The sequence below is a fragment of the Falco biarmicus genome, chromosome 2 (assembly GCF_023638135.1).
Source record: "Falco biarmicus isolate bFalBia1 chromosome 2, bFalBia1.pri, whole genome shotgun sequence".
NCBI classification, from domain to species: Eukaryota; Metazoa; Chordata; class Aves; order Falconiformes; family Falconidae; genus Falco; species Falco biarmicus.
Genome location: NC_079289.1, coordinates 53,544,224 through 53,567,195, shown reverse-complemented (window position 1 = coordinate 53,567,195; position 22,972 = coordinate 53,544,224). Strand labels below are relative to the sequence as shown.

Below are 22,972 nucleotides of genomic sequence, written 5' to 3'. Positions count from 1 at the left end.
CCCTGCGGGCTCGCAGCGCGCAGCTGCCTGCGCGGGAAGGGCCCAGCAGGGCCGGGCGCACCCTGGCAGCGGGCCGTGTGCAGCCAGCACGGGCGGCGGCGCCCGGAGGCGCTCAGTGACCCCGGCTGGGGTGCGCCACGTTGAGGCAACGCTTGTGATCGCAGAGACTGCCGTTTGCAGTCGTGGGGTCTTGTGCACTTTAATGCCAACTTCAATTTCGTGTCACTGTATCAGCTTTCTTTTTTTGCCGCTGCCTTCTTGCCCTTAACATGAACGTGATAGTGAAGTCGCTGGCCTATTCCCAGAAGATGGGAAAGACATTAAAGATGAAGGATTGAGAGTGGGAGACTCACAACTTAAGTTTTTGAAATATTCTGCAAAATGGATTCTGTGGTAAGACCTTTTATAAGTATCTGATGTGATACTGAGCAAATCAGATGTTTCTCCTTTTGCTGTAATGTGGTGAAGGTGTGTTTTTCAAGTTGAAGTACGTAACGTTTATTTTCAGAAATGTTTCATCCTGGTAGGTGTAATCTTAAACCAGTAAGAGCCAGGAGGGCTCTGGAAATGTGCATTCAAGTCCCCTTAAAGAAGTTTTTTTAATTCGAATCTCCCATTTCCCAGAAGAATTCATAACTACTAATTTATTCAATAAAAGAAAATGTTACTGTTCTCCCAGCTTTGTGTTCTGTGAGGTTTACCATCTCTGAGAAAACATATTTCTCACCCTAGGTGACATAGTGTGTAAAATCCTTGATACTAAGTTCTAGTGGTGGCTGAGTAGTGGGCAAGGCCTGTTTGTTGACAAAACACATTAATTTGATGCAGATACACACCCTGAGAAACTTAACCTGTGGAGGTTAGGCACCTCTAGGGTTGGAAGGCAGCCAAGTAAATGGTTTGAGAATCTTAATGTTGGAATGGGGTTATCTCCTTGTAGTGTACAAAAACCAGCAAGGGGCAGAAACACTTCACCAGAAGCAAGAGGTACTGAGATCACTTGTCCTTCCAAGAGCCAGGAATTGGTGGCTCAGGTGGACTGCCTTTTTCAGTATTTTATAGAGTGCCGCTACTGTCTGCATAGCAGTTTGCTCCTTTATTTAGAAATTATGAGCCTGGATTTGGGGCTTGATAGGTGTCTTTGAGCTGTCTTGGTGGTTCTGTGCTTCTCAAAGTGTGTAGTTCCCACTACATTAACTGGGACTTGGATATTAAATAACTTTTTCTGTCCACCCCTTAAATTCTTCTAAGGATCTAGCTCTCAGATACAGAAGTGAGCACTATAAAAAAAAAAAGCCCAAGGGGAGATGAATAATTCCTTATTCAGTGCAGGTTTGCATAGTACGTAGGGACATACTGCAGGCGGAGTATAAAGGAATATTGAGGCATTGTTGCTTCATTCTCTGAGCAGTGGCCATCATCCTGTGCACAGAATAAAGCCAATGTCCTGTGAGGAAAACAGTATATGATAATGTCATTGTTACTCTTAATAGTTGGCCCAAATAAGTTGCAGTTTAGCCTGAGACTAGAATTAAGCTGAACAAAAATTTTGTGAAGTGTGCACTTGATGATTTGGTTTAGCTTACTCTGGCATAGGATATATATAAATATTTAGGCCAAATGATCACTTTATACACTAACAACAGCATGCAGTGAATAAGTAGCCTCATAGTTCACTACAGATGTAAGTTCACTACAGCATCAGATCACATAAGCTACTAGGTGATAAATTATGTGACTGTATGTATGTATCCTCAATTTCTGCCCTTCTTCCTTCTACTTGTCTCAGAAATTTAAAAAAAATTCCAATAGTCAGCTCTTTTGAGCTGCGGGAGTGTGTCTAGTGCATTCACTCATTTTCCAAGCCTTTGGGTATTATTATATAACAAACGAGTAATTGTAAGTGCACAAAGAATGGAAAAAATAAAGTTGGTAAGAGTGTTAAATTTTTGAGTTTGAGCCAGCAGGAGTCTCTCTTGTTCTGTTCTTCACAGAAGCATGTACAATGCTTCAGAAAAAAAGGGCTTCCCAGCTGATAAAGAACAGTAGATTTTAATACGTTTCTTACTGCAGAACTAATTACAACCATTGTAATACTGCTTACATGTATATGTTTTCTTATTCAGCACAAAACTCTGAGCTGCAACATAATTAATGTGGTTTTGTTTCTCCTTTTTAATATAAGTATTTTAGGGAAGTCATCTTGATGCAGGCTACGTTAGTCATAATCATACCTGCTGTTACAAGAAGAGCGTATAGAATAATCGAAGCACTGACAAATCTTTAAGCTTTTTGTTTGATTGAAAGTGCATAATATATGTAAGAGAAGGTGTTAGGATAGTATTCTGTCAACAATAAACTGATATTAGCAAACCTCAAAATAATGTATCTGCGTAGATAATTACTTTGGCTTTTTATAGTTAAGCTGGAAAGGAGTAAAATAATAGAAGGCATGTATAAAGCAAGCGGCTTTTCTCCTCTGAGAAAGAAAACCTAGGGAAACAAAAAGTTATGCTTAGTAATAAAAGTGCAGTATGTACAGTTTTCTACAGGAATCATGCGTAGGTTAAAACATAATGTTGACAAATTTGTGCTAAGATTTTTTAAAGACTTTTTTACACTTATGAGTTTGGACACTTTAAGGGTTATTAACTTCTGAATATTTGCAGATGTGAAAGTGAATTCTTAGGCTCTTACTTACAGGGACAAGTTAGTCTGGGTTTTTCTAATATTTTTTTGTTATTCCCCAACAAGTTCTGTGAGAAACCCAGGCCTTTGGGAGGAAAAAGGGTATAACCAGACAAATACAAACTTAAACAATATTCAGAGAGCATTGCCAAGAATATGCAACATAATGCCAATGAGACTGGATTTCCTGAATGTGTATATCCAGTAGTGATTCTCCAAACAGAATATAACTTCCCAATTAGGTAATGAATAAAGAGAGAGAGAGTCCACACACTTAAGTTTCTGAAGGAGTTATGAATGTAATGGTAGGACATAGCATCACAGCTGCAGCCATGGTACTGCTGCATAGTAAGAGATTGTTGAGGGGCAGAAATGGGGCCATTGAGCAGAGAGAAGAAAATAGGCTTGCCTTGGTTTAAAGACCAACTCTCCAGAAGCCTCCAGTCTGTATGCTTCATGCATCTGATACAAAGAGGCCTTTATTTAAAACATTACATTAGGGTTTGAAACATGCAGGTGCCAGACTGCTATATTTTCCTTCTGCAACAACTGAATACCTGAGGTGGCTCATCTGGGTGATCCAAATGCTATGGACACCACATCTCTGTTGTCCCCACCCATCTCTACTGTGTTTGAATTGGTGTCAGCACCCAGCCCCTTCCTCACAGGGCTCCTTTTCCCCAACCTGACACCCCTTCCCCCCATATTTTCAGGACTGTACAAGAAGTTACAGCCACAAAAATCCTCCAAACTGTGTCAGAGAAGCTAGACAAAAATTCAGAGCAGCGTGATGTGCAAAGGCAGGAAGATTCAGAGTATGTGCACATAGCTGATTAACAAAGTTTGTTGAAATCTTGTTATGCCAGCCTTGATTCCTTGAATATTTAACATTGCAAAACAAAGGGGTCACAACACCCAGGAAATGTCATGTAGTTGGGGAAAGAGCAGGTGTTCATGTCAATATTGGAAAGAAGAGGAAAGCCAAGAGCAGCCATCTTCCTAAGTTCCCATTTTCTGAACGTTCACCTCTGCTTTGATTGTCACCCCCAAATTTTCAGGCTTCAGATTATTATTTTTGTTTTTTTTTTTTTCTGGACGGGGGTGGCAAGGGGATCATTGTACATGATGACATTACAAAATCCACTATTTGTATAAATGCCTAAATGATCCAGAGAAGTACCCCATAGAAAAATTCTCCGCTTAATTCTATTCAACTATTCACATTCTGCATGAGCTGTGAGGACATTAAAGAAGGCCAGAAGTAACTTCCCAGATGCATTTCTTTGCAATGTTTATATACCCTTCCAAAGGACACTCCTTACTTTTCATTAACCTTTCTCTGTGTGAGCATGTCTTATTCAGTAGAGACTAAAGCTACTTATATTTAAATCACCTCTTTTGTAAGAAAGAAGTAAAGAAAAGATACTGAAGAATATCAGGAAGTAGCAGGAGGTATTTTATTGGCAGTAAGGCATAGGACTGACTTTGTTTTGGCTTTTAAAGAATGAAAGAGAAGCTGTATTACAAAACTACTGGACACTCATTCAAACATTTGAGCTTTATTCATACTAGGGACAGCCCCAAGCTTTTAAGTGTCACCCAGTATTGACTTGAAACATGAGCTTCCAGAGCAGCAGTATACCCTGTGTCTGGTATGCATTACAGTCTGATTTAGAGTACATAGTTATAATGTAGATTGTAGACTTCTGAAGAGAGCTATCACAGTCTCTGATGGACTGTCTTAATAAAGTCACTAAGCATACACTTTAAAGCACTGCATCAATTTAAAAATGAATAAAAGGCAGTATAAACTCAACTTGATCCCAGTGGTAGTAAGCCTTGTAGATCTAGCTTCAGGTACAATTTTGTCTGCCTTCATGCAGTTTGCAGGATGCACAAGTACCAAACTGCCTGTCTTACTTGCCTTTGCCCTTTGGGTAATCACTATCATTTTAGTGAGCTTCTGACGGTACTCCAGGGTATAGGTAATGAAAGCCAATATCAGATGCATACAGTATTAGACCTTATTGCAGTGCTGCCATCACACATCATTACTATCAATTTGACCTTGTCAACACACTGTGCAATATGTTCTTTGCTTTAGGTTTTATTACTGCTGTTCTTACTGTCTGTAGGAGTTACGTGATCTAATTGATCTGAACAGCACACTCACCCATAACTAGAATAAGCGTTCTGTCTTCAGGCATATTATTGTAGTGATTTCTTGCATTTTTCCATAGTTCATATCTGAGCAGACCTGTTATGTGCATTATGTGCTGTAATGTATTTTGCCTTTTAGATAAGATCTTGTGCTCCCTGTCATTTACTCTCCTTTAAGGTGAATAAAGAGCTTATTGGGGATGCATACCTCATCCTCTGAGAGTAGTTGCTGTCAATGCATTTATGCCATCATTTATTCTGAAAATGTTGCATGGAAAATGCTACTCAATAAATATATAGTTTTTGCATACTTATCGTCAGTGTATTAAAATGATATTCAGGTCAGTGAGGAAAACTGAGGAGCTCCTGAGACCAGAAAGACACTATGTTTTCCAGTTTCAATAGCAGTGTATTGAAGAATTAAGTGAATTAAAGAAGGAAGACTTATAGAATTGCAATAAATAGAATATAAAAATGATTTCCGATTGTGAAATTGCAGGGAAGAAATAGACTAGCTGTTACAGGAGTTGGAAAACTTTTCAAGGAGCAGAGGAAGAAGGCATTTTGTTAAGAACAAAAATCAGAGTTTGTTACTCACCTGTATGGTGAAGGGGAGAGTGGAGAAAGATGACAAAGGAGAGAGAGTGAGACAGCTAAAGGGCAGAGTTTTAAGAATGAAACCAATAAATATCAAAGAGGCGTGGAAGGAGTTAGGATAAGGAATAGAGAAAGTTATAATAGCTTTGGTATAAAGAATGAATTCTAGCTCATTTACTTTAACCTTGTAAAAGGTAGGAATTTAATCTAATGTAATCTAGGTTTCCTTGATAGTCTGTGGAGTGAGCTCTTCCAAAGGCTGGTTTATGTCTTCCCTCAGAGATGCTTTGTCCTCTCTCTCTCTTTCTGCAATGACTATGATGAGAGTTTAAACTGACTGTCAAACTTTTACATGCCTTCAGTTAGGAGGGAAGCATTTCCATAACTATATCAAGATAGTTTTATACCTACAGCAGTACGGCCTGGCAGACAGGAGCACCTAGAGCGATGCAACAAAGTATGACACAGAACTAAGGCTAAACAAGCTTAAACCTAGCATGAAACTGGCAAAAACCAATGGAAGAATGATTCCTCTGCATCACTTGTGGGAGAGTTAAATTTAAAAAAAAAAAAAAAAAAAAAAAAAGCCTTCAGTGGATTTATTACAGAATTGTAATAGCTACATGTTAATTTGGTAATCTGTAAACAGCCTTGCACTGCGCAGAGGAAGACATGAGTACATTTATTTGATCTCATTTTGTTTCAGAGAAAATAAATAGATTTTCCCATTAAACATCTTCTTCCTTTTTATATCATGTATTTTACACCCAAATCTTGAGTGAAACAGTTTAGTAGATACAGGTGAATTAACACTTTTCCCCTTGCTTCTAGAGGCAGCAAGTTAGTGGTGGTAGCACATGGAAAGGTCACTGGGAAAGCTTGAACCATAACACAGTTCACCATAGGAGGAAGCATAGATACAAATATTTCTAAAGTCTGAGGTATTTCATGCTTCTAAAATACTTGTTTTTAGATTAAAACAGCATTATTTTCACAGGCATTGAAATCACTACCAACTCAATTGTTTCTAGCTTTAAGTTTAAACACCTCATAAATGTAATATTATTTATCAGAGCATTCCATTAATATAAATTTTGTGGATAGAAAATGAAAAATCGTAAAAGGATCAAACCCATAAACATAAGTGAAAAAAAGAAAAGAACAACTTCATACAGGAAAACAATATACACACTTTCAGGAAGCTTCCATATTGACTAGATTCTCAAGTGTATCTATATCTTTAACAGTTACATTAGCCCTATCACTATAATACACATTATATTTTATACTGATTTTTTGGAAAAACACGCAAACAAACTTTTATCATTTTATTGATGAAGATTTTGAATTTACAGGTTTCTTCAGTGCTGCAATGTGATATATTGATTTATAGATTATTACTGGAACAATGCTACTAGAGTGCTACTTACATAATAAGCTGATTTAGATAGAAAAAGCAAAATTAATTCTGTTATAGATGTACTCTGTATGTTCTGAGCTACAGTTAAGTGATGCTTTACTAATGTCATTTCATTGGTAGGGTTGAGAAGCTGCATAAAGGAGCATGCATTTCTGTCTAGCTCAATAAATCATGGGCCTAGTTGAAAAGAAATTATTCTATGATGGTATTTCATTTAATCTTTCAGGACATAGTTACAATTTTTGACTAAATGACTGCTACACATACAAGTCATGACAGGTTAAAGTATTATATAGACAAAGTTAAACAAGACTTAAGACAGCTCCAGTTATTTCAAAGTTAAAAGAAACTAAGTGGAATTATGAATTAAAAAATACAAAAAGTCTGTCAAGATGTGATTTTGCCTTGGAAAAGCAGAAGCTAATTAGATAGTGGTAAGCCACAAGTAATAACATTATATTTATTAAAAAAACCCCAACAACAATACACACCATGAAACCAAACAAATAAAATAAAAAAAAAAGCTGCAAAAATAGATTATTTGTGATTATTTGTGTGAATTGCGTATGGTTTTTCTCTTCAATCTGTATCACACCCCTTTTAATCCCTAAGAATAAGATTCCTAAAAATAACATGCTTTTGGAGGAATGGTTATATTTTATTACATTTGTTAATATGGTTTGTACTACATTTCTAAATGTAATAGCTTATATTTATAGGCAAAAATTATTAACATAAAAGAAGGAAAAATCTGTTATTTGTGTCCACATTAGCATGCTTGGTAAGAGCAGTAGTGAGGTTTCAAAGTGAATCTTCTGGCCATCCCTGAGCATTGATTCAGTTTGAAAGTGATATTCATTCACAAGAATTTGATTGGTTTTGGAGATAACCACAGCAGAATCTCTGCTCTCAGATATGCATCAGGTGCACTCAAACTGATGATGCAGATCTAAGTGTTTGAACCAAAGATTTGCCCTTTTGGATGTCTTCAAATCATAAGAATGCTGGGATCATTCATCCTGGGGAACAGACTAAATTTAGTCTGGAGGAAGAAAAAGCCATATTGCATATAAAACATTGTCAACATAGTCACTTTACCGTTGGTATTCTGATCTAAAGAGCATCTCCTATGGTACAAAATAGCTTTCTAATGCAGACATAGTATTTTTCATGCACTGTTTATTATTTACTTCTCACCTAAATAAGACAAAGTAGCCAGAAGCAGAAACAATTAAATGTAATTGGTCATCAGATACCAAAAACGTGTAACAGTGACTGCAAATACTTAATGTGCATAATTTGTGAAGAATTCCAGAGATTAATGTGCTTTACCCATACTATTTAGTGAATAATTTTGAAAAATAATTCTCCAACACATGTGGAGGAACCAGAATAATTTTGCAGCCCTTTATTAAATGAGAAAAAAAAAGAGAATGCTTGATTTACTTGTAATGGATGATTGGAACAAAGCTCAGTTGTTTATATAAACAACTCTACTCATGACCTGTGGGATGGAATTTCATGGTTTTTTCCCTTAAATTACAAGAGAAGGAGCATAGCTGATGTCACCATTTTGCACCTAATTACTGTGGTTGGACAACCAACAGAATGTGGCATCTCTACAGGTACTGAATTGGATTTAGGATTTTTATGTGCAGGTTCAGTATCAAGTTCTGAAAGGAAATTAATGTCAATAGAATTCCAAATATGTTTATTTTATCTTTAGTTTGTACTTCCACTCGTACTTCCACATTCTATTTCAGTCTCCTTCCATCTGCAAATAGCCACCTCCCTTTTATTCAGCACTCACCTTTGCTCAGCCAAGGCTCTTCACTGCAGACATTAATCTCCTTGGCTTTTGACGTTGAAGTGCCACTGATGTTATAATCTGCTTTTTATTTAGGAGGAATGGGAGGCAAGTCACAATAGCATAGGCAGAGATGATTTATTTTAGCAAGCTAGCAAGACTGAAGGTTTTCTGGCAAGAAGAAAACCCCTCAAGGCACAAAGAACTCAGTGTATCTTAACTGTATACCTCCAATTCACATGCTTGTTTGTTCCTCACAATTTACCCTCTGGTATGGACAAAGTTCTAGAAAAAATCTTTGCAAAGAGGAAATACATATAAATAGCACTTTCTAAACTGTATGAATTATGAAAAGATAGATGGCCACAAGCTGAAGGTTTCTACAGTCCCTGTTCAGAGAGATACTGTCTGAAACTCCTTTGCCAGGAAGCCTTTATGCAGTTTGGGTAGCTAAAATGAAGAGGCTTTTGTTTCATTTTGGGAAGCCTGTATGTTCCACAGGAGGCATAGGGACAGCATATCACAACTAATTGTAGCCAAACCAGAGCCCTGTGACATCTAGAAATTAGAAATGTATTGACTAGGGTATAGTTAATACAAACCCGAATATAACCATTCTGAAATAATGTAAACAACAACAAGAGTATGCAAGCATTTTCTAACAGTGTGAAGGCATAGCCAGACACAATCCTTAAGCATTTTACATAATATGAGAATAATGTGACCACCAAGAGGGAAAAGGCAGGTTGCATGCAGGAGGCAACCAAGCAATAAAAAGTTGCAGAGGACAATACAATCACTTGTATTCAAATTCACAGAGCTTCCTACCACGTACACCAGGATAACTGGAAAGACACCCCTCACCCGCAAATAATCATTATGAGGAGGAAATGATATCCCCCTTGAGGGTAGGAGGTGAGTGGCAAATAGCAGAAAAAAGATCAGGCACAAGGGAAGAAAATTGTAGAACAAGACATGACACTGCACTTCTGACTTCAAAGATCTCTAAAGCCTGATCACCTTGATCTCACCAAAGACTGCCATGAACCATAGTCACCAGTGATGTGGTGTTGTATACACCCAGCTAATTTGGAATATAAACTGTTGAATACACTTTGATACACTTTGTTTGTACTGACACTTTGTTGAAGGCGCTTTGACACATTTTGTATCAATATTGATGATTTCTAATGTTTAAGAACTCAGCATTAGCATGAAAAGTGCTGTTAAGGAGTGAATTTAGCAGAAATTTATTTTAAAGTTTAAGGGCAATCTGACTTACCTGTATACTAAGGATTCTCACCACAGCAATCAGTTTTTTTCTATGTGTGTATACATACACATGTTTTCAGTTGCAATGTAATGTAGAATTGTTCTCATTTTAACAATTTATTTATACTCAGATATAAAGAGACAGAGGCATTTTTCATAACAAAAGAGAAAAATTGAATCTGCATTTTAAATCTCTTTTGATTTACAGGTAGGTGCTTACCCGTTATGTCACATCATAACATCTAAAATTTTTGCACTAGCTATTCATTAGCTTGCATTTCCACTCTGTTTCTTCTTGACATGATACAGATTGGTTGTCTCTGGTGAACTGGTTAGAGAGTTTAGCTCTTAAAATTTGCTGGGTCTTTTTACTTCCTTATATCACATCATCAAGCCAGTGCAACTACTGCAGCAAGCACAGTGAGTTCTTGCTGTTTTCTTATGGTTTAAAGGGACATAGATGAAAAATTTCTCCATCTTGGCTCTGAAAAAAATGGAACAAACAAATAAGAGACTTACTCAAATTATTTATGACATATAAATGAAAACACCTTGGGTAATGGTTTTAAAAGAGGGTGGATTTAGATTAGATATAAGGAAGAAATTCTTCACTATGAGGGTGGTGAGGCACTGGAACAGGTTGCCCAGAGAAGCTCTGGGTGCCCCATCCCCGGAAGTGTTCAAGGTCAGGTTGGATGGAGCTTTGAGCAGCATCTCAAATAGTGGAAGGTGTCCCTGCCCATGGCAGGGGAGTTGGAACTGGCTGCTATTTAAGGACCCTTCCAACACAAACCATTCTATGATTTATATTCTGTTTTCTTTCTGGATTGAATGAGTTTTAATATTACCGGTGAGACAGTGATTCAACAGACATCACTTTAACTCAAAATATTAGGCCTAAGTTATTGATTAATGAGCTGATGTTGGGTCCTTCATTCCTGTTCTTCCACCCACACATTCAGTATTTCTCTAAAGCCTCACTATCTGTTTCTTCCCTCTGTAAAAAATAAAAATAAATCAGCTCCTCTTAAAAAAAGAGGAGACAACTCACCTCTCCAAACCATACACTAGGAAAAAATGACATCCAACATGTATGTCTGAATTACTTCCCTTATGGCATAGAAAAAGAATCTCACACAAGCTGATGTCAATTAATTATATCTAGTAATGAAACATCTAGATCAAGCCATACAAAAGTAAATAAATCTTTATTCATTGTCTAGTAATTTTATTCATTTCTGATCTGTAGTCAACTGTTTAGGTGGTAAAATCATGAATAATCCTAAACTTCTTTTCTTGGTCCCTTATTTTTTCCTCCACCTCTCTGTCTCCAGTAACTCAGCAATTCTTGACTTCTGTTAATTACCAGTCCACTTGACCTTGCTTTATTTTTTATTTATTTATTTATTTATTTTACACAGTTCTGAAACACAAAGCCAGAAAGAAAGGAGCTGGTTTAGAGAAATCTCCTATTTTTTTAAAAGAAAACACAATTCTGACTGGGACTAGCTTTCTGCTTAAGACATTTTAGGAAAAAGGCAGCAAAGAAAATAAGCAGTTTACAGATTTGTACCATGCTACCCTATTGCAAACAGGTAGTGGAGAGGTGACAAGGTCCCAGAGTAGATACAAGAATAAGCAATATAAATTTAGCTAGGATAAACTCCTGAAATTCAGCTCATATAAATTCCACCTAAATTCTTGTGCTTAACATTCATATTGCTTGGTGGTAGGATTTCAAGTGTTCTAAATACATGAGTGTATGAAAACTTCTTTCAGACTTGTATCAGATTAACAACTTGAATTTCATTAGTCATTCACTCAGGTTATGCTGTTATCAAACTACATATGTTATCTCACTTATTACATGTGTGTAGTAAAACACAGTAAGTAAAACTTAAATGAATAAAAGTTAGAACAAACAAACAAATAAAAACCCACCTGGATATTAATTAGCCTTTGCTAATAACAGATAAAATAATTCACTGAAGAAAAAATAGAAATATAACAATAATTCAATTTTTTTCCTCCTGAACAGGCTTTTACAAATCAAACTAGCAATGAAGGTGTTCTCATGTTTTTTTAACAAGTTTTCCTCTTAAAGTTACATATGGAAACACCAGCTTCACATAATATGTATCAGCTACAGCTACAAATGATTTATCAGAAATTTAAAAAAATAATAATAATAGGCCAAAACATCAAGCATCAAGTGAAATTACTTGAGAAAGAATTCAGCTGTTTTAGATATCCCAAGTCAACCATTTGCTTCTGAGCTACAAATACTACATTCCCTTTTCCTTTTCAGGAAGTAGAATAAAGGCATACCTCTAGAAATAGTTAATTTTTTTCATCCCAAAATAAGTGTCCAGGATGGCCCTTCTGCACCAAATCCTTTTTCTTCTTAGTAGATTAAATAGAGATCCTAAAGCAACTTGAACAGTTCAACATATTTCTCTTAAGCTATCTAGGTTTTAGGTGTCTAAAGTCAGGTGAGAAAAATCATCTCATAAGTGTCTGTAATTGTCAAAGTTCTTGAGCTGCAGCAGAAAACCTAGGGGAGTTTGATTAGCTGATTTACTAAGTATGAAGATGGTGAAAGGCTGTATAGAAAAAAAGTTAAAATGAACATGAATTTGAAATGTAATACTTTGTTTCACTGCCTTGCTCTCTGTCAAACCAAGGGGTTCGTACCATATTGCCCTTTATTCCATAAACTGATGATTTACAGTAAGAAAACTTGAAACAAGGTAGTTTAAGGAACAAAAGCAATACTGTCATCCCTGTAGAAGACTGAAAGTAGTGAAAACTATTTTCTAGAAACTAAACAAATGCATCAGTAACAGGAAGTTAATAAATGTCAGGGACTAGTGGAAAATAACTGCCGGAACAGTATAACATCAGACAGTCTGGGCAGAAAATGCATATCACAGATTCTTTTTAAAGAATTGAGAAATTGGTAGCAGTGCAGTAAAAAAAGATAAATAATGAAAGTCTTGTGAAGTGATACTGTGGAAAAAACAGATGTTATCAAGGCATTGGAAATGTCAGCTGCCTGCTCTCATCTTCTCAGGTGCAATCAAGAACTCTCTAAACAGCTTCACACCCTATATCTTTGATATTATTCTGGCCATCTGGAAGATAATGGTATTTTAGAATGCACTATCAAACTTAACCCAGAAAGAAAGGTCACATCGAAGTTTCTATGTCAAGTGAAAGTAGGATTTATTTCAGTTTTCTTTTAAAATATACATGCCAATTAAAAGTTTGACTAACAACTTGTTTTTTATAGATAATGCACTTTAGTGGCGATTGATGTCTAGCCAGCTGACTAGGATATAGTGCAGATTCAAAATCTTAAACATGCACTCATTGTACATTCTGTAATTTTTTTAAGATTTTTAAATATATAGTGATATGAGAACATTATTATGCATAAAATTTAATTCTGCTTAAATTATATTTGTGACCAAATGTACATTTCATATCCTGTATTTTGATAGGGAGATATAACTTTTATTGGCATATTAATTTAGATTATTTATGTTATGAAGTCTCGGTCACCCTTGAAGCATATGTGATTTAATTTCCTTATTTCAAGCAGAATATTCCACTTCCATATGCACCCCGGAAGGACAAATAATAATAATTACAGGTCCTGCTAATAAGAATCCCAGGTCAGTTTTTCTGCTCCACATCAATATTTAGTTGAAGCAAAGTGTTATACCACTGCTTGGTCTAGAATGTACATTTAGGTGACTGATTGAATATGGATTTAGGTGATTGATTCTGACTCAGAAAGTCTTATTTGGATGCACTTACTTAATTTTCCCCTCTCCCCCCAGTAGTGACAAATATTTTTTTTTCCATTGCATGTTCTGGGAGAATTTAAAAATATTTAGATTTTGTCTGTGGTGAAATTATTGGAAGTTCAATCAATGAAAAGAATGAGTTTAACATAATGCAGATGCTAAAGCTTTTTTCTCTTTCATATTGCTAATAAAATGCTTATTATCTCTACTATTAGGTGAAAAATCTTGTAATCTAATAAAATAGAATAAGAAGCTGGGGTAATGAATGGCATATAGTAGTGATACCAAGCATGCAACTGACTTCATAGGTACTTACTCCCCTGACTCCAAACTTCTAAAAAGCAAGCTTTTATAATATATTTATTTTCTGCATTTCATCAAAGTCAACCCCCCCAAAATCATATTTCTTACAAGAAAAATTCTGTTCAAATAGTATACAGCAAGGCTTCACCCAGTATGGAAATTCATCATTCCCTCAAGCTAAGCATGGTAAGAGCAATTCTACTAAGCAGTTTAAAACAAGAGATGGTGAATAATAATGTTAGTCTGTGGGAATCTGAAATGGTCTGTGAAGGGATATTTGGGTATTCTGTCTTGGAGAAAAAAATTACGGTGTATGGATTGTATCGCATTTTTAAAGCTATTGATTTGGCATAAGTGACCACAGATATCTCTTGAATAATTTTAAGGCAGAGCAGGAATAGCGAAGTCACTGCAATAGCTTGATAAAGTGATCTTGAGTTTATTTAAATAAATCAGAATCTGTACTGCACTTTAACACATTGTTATGCAGACATCACAAAGTGGCATTAGACTGTGGAAAAAAGAAAATTGTATACATGAAGAAACAGACTTACAGATAAAGACTGAAAAAGGCTGAGAAATACAACAGAGACTGTGATGTCTGGAGTCAGCATGACTTTTGCTTATTGCAGTTACCTTACGACCAGAGATATTTAGTGCTCCTTATGTATGATTGGAAAAGCAGTATTAGCAATCAGCATCTCTTAGAGAAGAAATCAATCCATATACATATTTAAACACGGATAATGTATTCACAGTATGTGAATTGACTATGAAATTAAAAAAGATTCCTGTACATGTTAATGGATAAGTATAAGGAGCGAGACCTCCAAAAGGAGATAATGCACCTAGTTATCACTGTAGGGGAAAAATCAAAAATGTTGATTTTCAAAATCTCACTCAACTGTCGTTCAATGTTTAAGGTGATGGCGAGTTTCCTAAGTCTCTGTCTAGTCAACAGCTTAAATCTTATCTATGGGAGCTGTAATAGTAAATGATTTAAGATCAAACATAATTTTAATATATAATAATATACAAAACTGAAGGAGGTGCTGATTTTATACCCTGTAGGCTGGTTATAAGGGAATGATCACCTGGTGATCATATAAAGTATGATCACCTGGGACATGGATAATGTGCATTGTTTGTCTTATTAAGTAAGAACTATATTAAATCTTAATTTGTAATTGTGGAGATTTTCTCCTAAATGGAGAGTCTTTCATGGTACCTTTAAGTATGTCCCTTTCTTAAAGTTTATATGTCCTTAAATGTTCTATTTTTCTAATTGGCAAAGTACCAATGTCTTTTTGTGTGTTTTGCTTTCTATCATTATGTAGAAACAACCTCATTATTTATTTTTCTTATCAAATGTTCTTGGGACTCTTAATCCACACATGCAGAAAAAAAGCAAATTGTACAAACACTATCCACATTTCCATTAAAAAAAAAAAAAAAAAAAGGAGGTATTTATTTGCTTTAAGGAAGGCTTCAGAACTCCGATCTGTCTTGCACACAAAGTCTTATCTTCAGTCTCGACCTCCTTGAAGAGATTTTGTATTTTGGTTGACTGTCAGATATTAAACTAACATACATTAGCAGCAAGTATTTTCATGTCATTGGAGCATACTGCTGTTGCCACCTGAGGATCTAATTGCACAGCCTTGGGGACTGCATTACGAAATGAGTCATAGAGTCATGTCAGAAATACCTGTCTGATAACTAGCGTTAAACTGTGTTAAACGTTCTCAGCATGGCTGTTGAGAATAATCTCCATGTTGTTCTTATTAGTTGCAGGTATGATTGGGACACACATCCCTTTCAAGGTTTTCACTGGGGTTTTTGACTCTTTTAAACTCTTGAATTGTTCAAGCATTCAAATGTACTAAAAAAGGGGTAAGGAAATTGGAAGGTCTTCCCCATTGTCTGTTTAGAAACCTGTGCCCGTTTCAAAATAGTAGGAATCATAGTATCATTTTGATTGGAAAAGATGTTTGAGATTGTCAAGTCCCACTGTTTGCCCATCACTAAACCATGTCCTTAAGCACCACATGTACATGTTTTTTAAACACCTCCAGGGATGATGACTAACCACTTCCCTGTGCAGTCTATTCCTGACCACCTTTCAGTGAAGAATTTTTTCCTAATACCCAATCTAAACCTCCCCTGCCATAGCTTGATGCATTTCCTCTTGTCCTGTTGCTAGTTATCTGTGAGAAGAGACTGATACCCCTCTGCCTACAACCTCCTTTCAGGTAGTTGTATGGAGTGATAAGATCACCCCTGAGCCTCCTCTTCTCCAGACTAAACAATCCCAGTTCCCTCAGCTGCTCCTGGTAAGACCTGTGCTCCATACCCTTCACCAGCTCCGTTGCCTGTGAACTGGTGTGAGTCTTCTTGCAGCTTACACTTTTTTTCCCTTGACATTGAAAAATAAAATTAACATGAGACAGTGCTCCAGCGCTAGCTGCTGTGCCTTTGTTTGAAGGGTGGGGTCTGTTTACAGTCTGAGGAACAATACCTATATTGGAAAACGTAGAAAAGTCAGAGCATTCTGCTTAAGCATGGGTCTGTGATGGTGTGTATTCTTTAAGTGTCAGGAAGCACAGTTTAGGTTTGTGCCAGCTAGCAGTCTGCCAGCACATAGGTAATTTTCAGGGGTCAGAAGAGGCTGGAGATTGTCTCCATATGTAGTTTGGGTGAGGTCACCTTGGGCTGGGAGAAAGAGCCTTAGGCACAAAATGTGAATCCTAACACTTCTCACAGAATTAAATGTGTTCTGTTTTATTTACATAGATTCTGTTCTCTACAGCTGAGAGAAAAGAAATATTCCCTTCCCAGACTCAACCCAAAAGCCCCACATTTTACTTCATGAACAGACCATACAATCAGTATAGACATGTTTAAAAGACATTATTGTAGTAGCGGGTGCATAACAATTTGTCTGATTGCATGTAGCTTCCATGTGTTTGTACCAGTAAGAAAAAGACTCTTACAATTCTTTCTTACATAAGACCATCCTTTGATTACATTCCAGATACAACCTTTTTTTTTTTTTTTTTTTTTTCTAAATTTTATTCCCCAAGTAGTCTATTTGTATGTGGTGCACAAACGTTAAGACTTGTAATCTCCCCACTGATATTAAATCCTACTGAGATAAACACAGCAGCCTGCTTTAATCAAGAAAAATTGTAGACTGAAATTTTCAACATAAGTTATAACTCTGTACCTGACTGACAATCCCTGTTAGAGGAGAGAGTTCTTATAAGAAATTCATCCTGTGTGTGAAAGGTCAGAATCAGAGGCTAAGTGTTCTACAGCAAGCCTCTAGGCTTGTTGTTACAAAAGCCCAGAGGAGCAAAACCTTGTTCAAGTCAGGCAATAATGGGAAAAGAGAAACAAAAAAAAAGAAACTCTGGAGGAGAAAATAATATCCATCTCTGTGTTTTCAGAGGAAGAGCAGACAGGAAGAAGAAAATCCCGACAAAGAAAACCTCTGTGGTAGAAGGTTTAAGTGTAAGAGCCTGTATCAAAAAAATGTAAATAACTTCTATAAAAAACCCAACAAAAGCCCAAACTCTGTCCTTCAACATGATCATTGGAATATATTATAATTATTTACAAATTAAACTGTAAAAAAAGAGTACTTAAAGAAATTCTAAAATATTAAGGCACTAGAAAAGCACATTGAAATTATGGGTACAACTTAACCTTGCCCCAAGATGATGTTATGCAATAATCATATGATTATTTTTTATTTGTAGTCTTCAGTGAACCTGAGGACTCACTTTATTTGTGAAAACCTACTTCTCACAACCTCCCTGTCTGCATGGGCAACAGTGACTAAAATAAAGCCTAAAATGAAAATTTGGGCTGCTGTGTAGAGCAGGGAAATTACTATCAGCTGATACTTGTCATACATATTCCATTGCAGATGCAAAAGTATAAAAAAAATTCTCGCTGATGTGAATACACTGTCCATTTTTTTGTTTGGGTTTTTTTTTGGGGGGTGGGGGGTGGGGTGGGGTTTTTTTTTTGTTTACAATCAGTTCCCAGAGTTGTGGCTTCACACTCCCTCTTTTCTCTCATCCTCTCGCTCCCAGCACATAGCATGGCCATTACATTATGGATTAAAAAATAGTATTTAAGGATGATTCTTGCTGCTGCAGTCAATTATCTGAAAGTTGAAGGCTGGTTTATATTACTTGTTTCTATAGGAACTTGAGGTGGTTTTGGAACATGATAGGACACGCCCACAGTTACCTGTGCATGACAGCTGGGAACTTGCATGCTGTAAAAATAATATCCTGATTCATAGTGAAACCGAGAAAAGCCACAGGAATAGCAAGGATGATAACTAAGTTTTTTCCATATAAGCAAAAATTTTTACTACCGCAGTTAGCCTATCTGCCATCATAGCACTTGTCAGAATTAAATTACTGAGAGTATAAACAGTATACAAACAGCTGACAGTCAAACTAGCAAGAACCTGTCCACTGCCTATTACAGGACTTACGGTTTTATATGCATTGAGCCAAGGTCACTTAACTTTGCCTTATGATATTATATGTATTTTGTTACCTTATAAATGCAAAGGGCACTATAATGGCTGCTCTGAGTGCCAGACTATGTAGGTATTTAGGAGTTAAAATCAGTCTATGAACAATGATGTTTATTTATATCCTAAATATAAGACTAATTTCTATTCACTTATACTGAATGTAGGACATACTTAACAGCTATTAATCTGTACAGTAATTAGCATTAGTCTTGCAAACTGAAGATAATGTAAAAGCTTTTGCTGAAATATAAAAAAAATCCAATGGTTCATCATTAACAGACAACTTCAGTTTCTGATAAATAATACTCCCTATTATTACAGGTTGTGCCTAATTACTGTGAATGAATAAAAATTGATTATCTTGTCCAGATCATATAGCAAAATTTTTGACATAAACATTTTTCCTGTGTGTTCATATTTTCTTTTTTTCCTCTTTTGTCAATACATTTCTGAAATATCCTTCTTTCAACATTGCTAAGAAATTTGAATTTAGTCTAAGTTATGAACACCTGCATGAAAGACAGGAAAAGTAACTGCTACTGTTAAAAAAATAAATTAGAGTCTTGTAAATAAGTTCATAATCTGGAATATGATTTCATATGCCAGAATTTATGAGATGTCCTGGTACTGAAAACATTCTTAATGATTATGTCATTTTCTAATGAAATAGCCTGACTGTCATTCTGCTGCTATTAAAAGGAAAAAGTGTGTGCAAATCACCATAAGTGCTGGAAAACACATTTAAAAGGCAATTAGAATATTTTTATAATTATTTTGAAGGTGTTCTCCAATGGAAACAAACTTCTCCAGCAATTTATATCTAATTCAGTTTCAAGACACTATCTTAATTTTAAGAATTGCAATCTCTGCTATATATGTTCTGCTTATATAAACTGTATATATTTATATATATATATAAATGATATATATGCCTACAAACATGATGCTATTTCCTTTAGTAACAGCTTAGCACTCAAGAACTATAGCTTTATATCACTGATCAAGACTAAACAAAATAAAAAATACATAACATTGAGAAATTACCTCTACATATGTGAAATCAAGCATTGTGTACGTGATATATATATTATCACCTAATCTTGAATTATTGGACTTTGGGACAGTTAAGATTAACTCTTTCACCATACAAAGAATATTCATTGCAACAAGTGCTCCTCCTTACAAGTTCCTTTAATCAGACCATATATATGTCGTTACAAGCATGACAGTTGAACACCACGAATAGTTCAGGCTCTGCATGTGGTGGTAGAATTCAAAATAATGAAAGTGTAACCCCGAATAATGATCTAACTAGCCTGCAACATTTAAGAAGGCAGTACAACTAGTAAAGTTAGACAACTAAAGTGGACTGCATAAAATGTCCTCCTTATGTACTCTGCCTTCAAAAATTATGATTTATCCCATGTTGTTTTCCTCAGAAATAAGGCTCAAACCAAAGTGAAGGTATTTGTCTTTCTGTAAGAACAACCAGATCTACTTAAAATTCCTTCTTTACATCATGATCTTTATATTCAAAGAACAAAAAATTGAAAGAATCTACCACAGATCCTCCAAATAAATAATTTTCCTTCTGAAATATCAGTTAATCTTTAAAAGTAAAAACCCCAAAACCTAGGCTTTAACGCCCACGGAAACATTACAGGTTGCCATTAAAATATAAACTACAACATGATTCAACCTGTAATTTGCTCACTGGATCATACTGCCTTTTTTGCCCTTAGAACACATCACCTAGTTATGAAAGTCATAACCTGTTTTTTTTTATTATTATTTTGATTCCTAAACAAGTAATTACAATAAATACTTGAACTTCCCCTAACCCTCTCATTTCCTATGCAGTGAATGGCTTACACATGGAACTAATTAAAACTGTACCTTCCTTATTCTTCTATTTCTTAAGATGATGTAGATGAGTCAAAATATAGATTTATTTCAAAAAATCATCTTCCCACCACTTCTAAAACCTCTTTGATAGAGTTGGATGTGGTAGTGTAATGTCTGTTGGCAAGAACATGACCTATTTCTAGAATAATGTGTCATATATCAACCCACAAGTGTCTATATTCTTTTTACTGTTTAAGTCCCCTCTATGGTGCGTGTGATACTATATTTGCCATCAGATGAGCATACTCCTGATGTCTTGGCAGCCAATGACCGGGCATCTATTCCAGCCATCCAGCAGTGGCAATGATGAGAGTTTGGAAAATACAGAAAAAAATGTAAAATACTACCTGGCAACTTAAAGCAGCCAATGACACTGAAATAAAAGTATGGCTGAGCTCTTCTTTGACAGAAAATACTGGAAAAGCTTTGTTTTCCCAGTTTATCACTGTCAGCTCTCTTCCCTTCCTTCGCACATAACCTCAGAACTTAACAAGGCCTCCAAAAAGAGTATCCTCGTCAAAATTCAAAAAGCAACCCCCTAACCCCATAGATCATTTAAAGTGTCTTGTCTTTACTTATGTCAGTCTTCTATGCCCCAGCCTGAACTTGGAAGAACTGCTCTTTAAAGGAAGTTTAAAATTCAGTTTTCTTCCGTTTTGGTTAACCTATTCATGCCGGCCTACACTGCCATTGCCGTGTACCTCTCTTTCTAACCATGCGATGCAACAATGTAGCAACCGTGCAGAGCAAGGTAACTAACACCCTGCCTATGGCTACAGAGAGAATTTTCCCAGTCTACCACCCACAAGTTTTTGAGTGACATTTGGACTTTCTTCTACATAAAAAGATGTCAGCGTTGCTGGCATTCTGCAGCATGAACCTTAGGATATGATATCTACTGTCTTGAACAAGAACTGAAAGATTAAAATTAAAAAATGCATTATAGATTACAGTATAAAACATTACAGAGACATAATATAATACATTATAGAGACATTATGGAAGACAGAGGTATGTTCGGCTGTAAAATGAGTGGCTCCATTTCCCAGATCACAGTTATAAGGAGTGCCTCTGGTTTGGCTGTAAAACTAGACATCCTGTACTCATCTCTGGAACGGTTTCAAATGAATGGAACACAAAGCATTTCAGGAGAAAGATAGGAAAAAAAGGGAGTATATATCTTTGAGAGTGTTCATATGTTGCACACATGTATTTTTGCCTGTAATCATATATCAAATAAGCTACAGATACAGAAGATGAGTAAAAGAATTTTAATTTTCTTTATAAGTTTGTCCTTCAAGACAGAGAATATTGTCCGTGTTTTTGAAATACTTTCAGAACAGATCACAAAATATAAATGTACATAGACAAGGGTAGGCTGTCAAATTGGTTTTTAGAAGGCAATTCTTAGAAAAAGGCCCTAATGACAAAGACATGCTTTTAAGAGGGAAATGTTAAAGTTTTATTTTTAAAAATGGTAAATTGTTGTTCTTCTTATGAGGAAATATTAACCAGCCCCACTTCAGCAAATGGAGTGAGAAAGACATTCAAGAGAAATCTGTTTTATTCTGTAAATGAATGAACCTAGCTCCCTCCACTGAACTTGATGAATCAGTAAATGTAGTGGTCTGAATTTATATGTCAAAATTGAGTGAGATGGATCATACATTCTGTGATTCTTATGGGGAAATCTTTCTGCAGTTTCCATCAAGACAGGAAAAAAAATACATTGGTGAAATTATGGTAAGACAGTGTTTTCTGTTTTTTTTGACCTACTGTTCTAAATATATATAGTTGTAGCCTTAAATAGCTTTTATATAAAAAATAGGATAAAATATCAATGTCATTTCTTCTTAAAATTAAATGTACTTTATTGCAGAGTGAGGGCTATTATCCCCTTACCTGGTCATGGAAAAATTTAGGAAATCACTTACAGGGATTTATCTGTTTATTGATATATATTTTAATTTGTTACTTATACCTAAAACTTAAACATATGCAAAATGTCACAACTGTAAATCACTTTGAAACATTTTGGAACTAGAAAAAATGGGCAATGAATGTTATATCCTGACCTTTTGCAATGATTGGTGCTATAAGCAGCAGCTCTTAAATACAGTTGTACTTTGATGAATATGAAATGCTTTCTAATATTTCTGAAACAATGTGAATATTAATAATTAATTACATAGAGTTAGTTCTATGAACTTTCACATTGAGAAATTTGTGGTTCAGATTGTTTTTACATGTAAGCTAAATATGCCTTACAGTTGAGATTTTCATGTTTCAGGGTGAATCCACTGTAATTTGTAAGTAATGCCATAATGCAGCCTTCTGAGCAGAGTACAAAAAAGAAGCTTGTAAAAGGGTGCTTTAAAAAAAGATGCAGAATGGGTTCTACCAAATGTAGTGGTCTGCCCATATAGGAGAGGCACTTCATCTTCTATCAA

The 22,972-nt window shown here is 35.7% G+C and overlaps 1 long non-coding RNA gene across 1 annotated transcript in view; it reads left to right on the top strand.

Annotated features, from left to right (window-relative positions):
- The first annotated feature begins 11 nt into the window (after positions 1-11).
- Positions 12-22,972, top strand: part of LOC130145026 (uncharacterized) — a 64,594-nt gene continuing 41,633 nt past the window's right edge. The window contains exon 1 of the long non-coding RNA XR_008820351.1: positions 12-393. This is a non-coding gene — a long non-coding RNA (uncharacterized LOC130145026). The remainder of the gene's footprint in view (positions 394-22,972) is intronic.